Source organism: Rattus norvegicus, chromosome 6, assembly GCF_021556685.1.
Source record: "Rattus norvegicus strain SHRSP/BbbUtx chromosome 6, alternate assembly SHRSP_T2T, whole genome shotgun sequence".
Lineage (NCBI taxonomy): Eukaryota > Metazoa > Chordata > Mammalia > Rodentia > Muridae > Rattus > Rattus norvegicus.
The window spans coordinates 78000325-78006440 of NC_141539.1; positions in this window are offsets into that span (position 1 = coordinate 78000325).

Below are 6116 nucleotides of genomic sequence, written 5' to 3' on the forward strand. Positions count from 1 at the left end.
AGAACAGGCACAAACTGACATTACATTCCTTTCATTCAGTACTTCCTGGCGTGTCATAACTGCATTTCACACCTTCTTCCAGTGGGTTATGTGGCCATAGCTCACCAGCTGGTTTTGAACATAAAGTCTACTATAAGTGGCTGTCCATGCTCAAACAGCTCTCTGTGAGTCTTGTACTCTAGATGTGCCAATTCAAGCCCCAGTGTTCAGGTGGTGCTGTCAGCCATGAACCAAAGCAGGCATCTTCTTGGACTGATTCCTGTATCTATGCCCCTTCAAAGTGTCCCTTCCTCCATTTTCAGCTTCAGAGTTACACTGAAGTCTAATGTGACTGAAAGACCCCAGCTTAGCAACAGTAACGCCATTTTGCAAGGCTGTACTTAAGATGACTGGTTCAGGGAAAGGTTAGAACACTGAGTACACAGCGGCTGCCAAACAAGATGTGTTTGGTTGAAGGCCTGGCAACAGGAGGACTGCCGTTGAGCACCTGACAATGAAAAAAGCCCCGGGAGAGGTTCCACACCCTGGTGGGGGGCCGAGTCAGCCGTTATGTTCCAAGAAGGTAGCTAAGAAACTTGCCCCCAGGCTGAACCCTTGGGGGGCCGAATCAGTCCTTATGTTTCAGGAAGGTAGCTAGGAAACTTGCCCCCGGGCTAAACCCTTGCCATATTAGAATCCACCAATTATATCCCTGTAACCATACATCTGCTTCTGTATGCTTGCTTCTGCTCCCCAAAATCCTATAAAAGCCCATCCTTGGTTCCATGGGGTGCGCCAGTCCCCCGAGTGACTGAAGCGCCCGCAGGTGCCTGTGCCTGTGTATCCCGACAATAAACCAAATCCTCTTGCTGATTGCATCCTGTGGTGTCTCGGTCTGGTCTTTGGAGTTAGAGGGTCTCCATCCCGAGGGAAAGTTCTCCCTGAGAGCTTTTCAGTGACCAAGGCCACAAACATTTCTGTCCATCATTTTAATCTTTTAAGCATGATTTCCATTATCTTCAACTGAGCATGCTCAGGAATAGGCTGGTCTCCACTGAGCATGCTCAGGAATAGGCTGGCCTCCACTGAGCATGCTCAGGAATTAGGCTGGCCTCCACTGAGCATGCTCAGGAATAGGCTGGCCTTCTCCACTGAGCATTCTCAGGAACGGGCTGTTGTTCTCCATTGAACATGCTCAGGAATGTAGTCTATCCATTAACAGAGCATGCTCAGGAATGGACCTACCCCTCTATGAATATATAGAAGCTCCCTGAATAACCCACACCCCAACCCCCACGAGTTCTGTGTTCAAGGAACACATTGCCTTCGGAATGGAGACCACATTCTCTTAACCTACTGCAGGTATTATACATTCTCTAGTCTTTATCTCCCATTGCTCCTCATTTTGGCTTTGTATTCTTCAGCATAACAACCCTCAATTCTTGCCTCAGTGTCTTCTAAATACAGCAAGCATGAGCGATGCAAGTAATCTCAGGTGGAGGACCTAACTTCTGAGCAGAGAAAGCCCTTCAGGTGAATTAAGGGGATCATCCACTCTGATGAGGAAAGAGGAGGAGTAACCCAGACAAATGGATAATCAGGTACAAAGTTTCCTAGTCCCTTTGTCCAAGGCCTATACCCTCTGCCGAGAATAACACCACTTTGGCTAGCGTACAGTGCCTGGCTCCTTCCCTTGTGATGTGCCCAGGTAGAGAGCAGCAGGATCTACTCAGCAGACTTTGTTTGCAGGAATGAGTTAGGCCTGGCCAGTTTGCTGCTCTGAGAACACACAGCCTAAAACAGCTCTTCACCAACATGCCTGGTCCTAGGCACTCTGCCCTCCATCACCCTACCTCTCTCATACTTCTACCAGGCGAAGCCTCCACACAAAACACATGGCTGCAGAATCCGGGGGTTTTGTTAGGGTTTCTATTGCTGCAAATAAACACCATGACCAATAAGCAAGTTGGGGAGGAAATTGTCTATTTGGCTTTTATGTCCACATTTCTGTTCATCACCAAAAGAAGTCAGAACAGGAATTCACACAGGAAGGATCCTAGAGGCAGGAGTTGATGCAGAGGCCATGGAGGGGTGCTGCTTACTGGTTTGTTCCCCATGTCTTGCTCGGCTGATTTCTTATAGGACCCAGGACCGCAGAGCCCAAGGATGGCACCACCCACAATGGGCTGGGCCTTCCCTTGTCAATCACTAATTAAGAAAATGCCTTCCAGCCAGATCTTATGTAAGCTTTTCCCCAGTTAAGGTTCTCTCCTCCTAGATAACTCTAATTTGTGTGTCAAGCTGACGCAAGACTAGCCAACACACAAGGAAAGAAGGAAAAAAAATGGCTCCTAAGAGTTCTAGACTTAACCTCTGATCTCTAAGGTCCCAGCCTCTGGCCACAAAAGGCATTACAGCTGTATCCAAAAGCCGGTCTATGAAGTTATAAGATTCCCTACTAAACACTTTGTGCCCAAGAACAACTACTTAGCATCTCTTAATCCACAGTGTATCCTTTGTAAGGTTGATGTCTGTGGGGTGCCGTGAGGACATGTCAAGAGACTGGTACATAGTTCTAGTGATGGACTCCTCTACTCTCTGAAAACATGAGGCACAATTTAGATGCTGTACATGAGCAGGATGGCGTTGCTAGCTTGCCGCCTACTTCTCTTGGGTGAGAGTCCAAGGGAACTAGAGATGTCCCCTGAGCAGCATGAACATGGCCCTCCCTGGGGAAGCCAGTCAGGCTCTTGGTTGGCACCTCTGTGTGTCCCAAAGACTCAGCATCTCTCTGACAGCTATGCCTACTGAGGTCCACTTATGTGCTTGGCTTCTCCCTACAGACTCCCTAACAATGCAACCTCCTTCCCCACATGCTGGCTTTACAAACCAAAGGACTGGCTCGATAATCACCTGCTCACCAAACCTGCTCTGACCCCACCAGCAAGCTGCTTGGTGTCTCTGGCCCTGTTTCCCATGTAGGGCTGTCTAGGACTTACCTGGTGCTCACAGTTCTGGAGCATGATGTGATGCAGTGGCAGGCCTGTGACAGCAGGAATGTCTTGCCATGCCAGTGGGAGATGACTTGGCCATTCCCTTCAATATGATGTGGTGCTCCACAGTGGTCTGGGTACAGACTGACAGAGTGAAGACCTGCTATCTCAATCTCTCGATCACAACAGACACCAGGAACCTTCTGCTGTCTCAAGCATCCTTTGACCTTCAGCAAGGACGCCTGGTTGGGAGGCTTGCTCCAGCTGCCTAACATTTCTCTTCTCTAAATTCAGACCGTCCAGCAGGCCTCAGAAACTTGTCTTCTATCACAGGCCATATTTAATGGATTCAGTGTCACTCTCAGCAGTGCAGGCAGAGATTAGTCCCCTCCTTTCAGGACAAGGTGCAACCACTGCTAATTCCAGGGAGCTGCTCTCAGCCTGGAAAGTACCCAGGCAAACTCTACAGATACCTCACTCAGCAGGGTCCGTCAAACCGCTGACAGCTGCAGCCCCGTGACTATCATGGCTTCCTGTTATTCTTGTCCCTGATGTGGGCACCACATACAAAGCATGGTTTGTTGGCTGTGTGTTGACTGACGCCCTGGGAGATGGCTGAGGCACGACCTTCCCCGCTTGTATGACTGGTCACAAGCCAGGCTCTACTGGGAACAGGCCCTCTTCTGCTCATGGCTGCCTATGCCCTGTACTTTCCAACTCTGCTCTTCAGGGGAAGTTTGTCCTAGCCCAACTCACCCACCCCTTTCTCCTCACCTGGATAAATGGAATTTCCTCTGGTCAGACTCTCCTCCTCCCCCTTCCCCTCCTCCCCCTTCTCTTCCTCTTCTTCCTCTTGATTCGTTGTCCTCTTCTTTCTCCTTCTTTACCCTGCTTCATTCCTTTCCCTCCTCCCCTCTTTCTCCTTTTCCTCTCTTCTCCACAGATCTCTTTCCCCTCTTCTTTTCCCTCCCTTCTTGCCGTCTTCCTCCTCCTGGACTTGCAAGGTATCTGGGTGGCTAGTGCGGATTTTGGTGGGGATGAGGAGAGAAGCTGCTGAAGACCCTGAGCCCTACGATGTGCACAGTTCTCTCACTGCAGTCCTGGGTCCCACAGCACCACAGAAGCTGGAGGAGGCGCGTAGCTTCATACGATGGAAGCCAATAGACCTGTTGGTGTCTGACAGGCAGGTGTTCTGGTACACAGCCTCCTGGAGTTCTGGCCTGGTTCCTTCCTGTAGTTCAACAACTACAGAGCTGGACTTCAACCTTTGACAGATGTCTACCATTCCTCACAGTGTTTCTTTGTGTTGTCACAGCAAGGACTGGGCCAAGAAGGGCAGGGAACAACCCAAAATGGTTTCTTTCATTGTCTGTCCCCAAGGACTGTATTGGTTATTTTTCTCATGGCTATCTATGATCAATCAGTTCCCTGACAAGAAGCCATGTAAGGGAGGAGGGGTTTGCTTTGGTTTGTGCTTTCGGCAGATGGCAAGGTGTGGTAGTTGGAAGACGCGTTGGCTTAGGAAATGGGCCTGAAGCAGCTGGGCACATGGTTCGGCAGACCCCCATTCCCTCTAGTCACCTAATTGACTTGCTCATTTCCATTCCCCAAGGGTTTCATTACTTCCCCAAACAGCACTATTTACTAAGGGTCAAGCACTCAAACACATGAAGTAGTATGGAGCCTTTCACATTCATCCCTAAGGACATTTTGACTTTAATAAGAGTAGTAGTAGCAACAAAGACAGACCGAAGAAGCTTCATGCTTTCTTAGGCTGGAGACATGGGCACTGACTAGAAATGAAATGAAATAAAATAAAAGTGGATAGGGGTTGGGGATTTAGCTCAGTGGTAGAGCGCTTGCCTAGGAAGCTCAAGGCCCTGGGTTCGGTCCCCAGCTCTGAAAAAAAAAAAAAAAAAAGAACGAAAAAAAAAAGTAAATAAATAAAAGTGGATAATCAAGGCGTATGCTGTAATGAGATGCCTTATCCTGTATAGTTAATACATACTGACAAAAGTTGGTTTTGTTATTTCGTTTTGGTTTGGTTTTTTGAGACAGTTTCTCTGTGTAGCCCTGGCTATCCTGGAACTCACTCCATAGACCAGGCTGGCCTCTTACTCAGAGACCCACCTGCCTCTGACTCCTGAGTGCCAGGATTAAAGGTGTGTGCCATCACCCTGCTACCAATGAATGTTTTAAGATAAGAAAGATAAATTTGAATGTCAAAGAAAATGAATAGTTAAGAACAGAAAAATGTGTAGTGGTGGTGGAGTTGGAGGTGGTAGTGTTGTTGTTGTTGTTGCTGTTGTTGTTGTTGGTGGTGGTGGTGATGATGATGATGATGATGAGATGAACTGGAGTAAAAGCACAAATTAAATCCCAAACCAAAATCTACAACTCAAAAATTATAAATAAATTCAAATAAATCAAAAATTCACAAACCCAAACCAATGAACCAGGAAACAAACTCACTATGTTTGGCTCAAAACAGAACACCAGTGTGTTTTTCTAGAAGATTAACGAAATCCACATTTGTCAGAACTGAAGGGAGTCCGACTGTTTCCCAGCCAACCAACAGCTTCCCCTTGGTATGAGGAGCAGCTCCATCCAGTCAGTGCAAGACATGTGTGGATAGCTGTCATTCCTCAAAATGCCTCCTGTGAGGTCACATATGGTCACATGATGGTGGCAAACCACACCTGGTCACAACCCACATTGACTTTCCTAGTCCTTTTCTCATGGCTGTTCCCTAACTTCTGGCAAAAAACAATTAAGGAAGGGTTGATTTAGGCCTGGGCTTTTGGGGAATGGAGAAGGCCTGGTCGTGGGCTTAGCAGGGGTCAGAGGAACTGGTTTAACTGTATGGACAATTTCCTGGGACTCACACGGACAGAACACCTCCAGCTAAGCCTCACATTCAAGGGTTCCCCAACTTCTCAAAACTGTATAGTCTAAACAGATTGAAAAATTAGCGTTCTATTGCTGTGGTAAAACACCATGATCAAAAGCAACTTGGGGAGGAAAGAGGTTTTTTTCTATTATACTTCCAATAACAGTCCATTTCTGACAGCAGAAGTAAGGGCAGGAACCTGGAACTAGGAGCTGAAGCCAAGGCCGTGGAGGAATGCTGCCCATGGCTTGCTC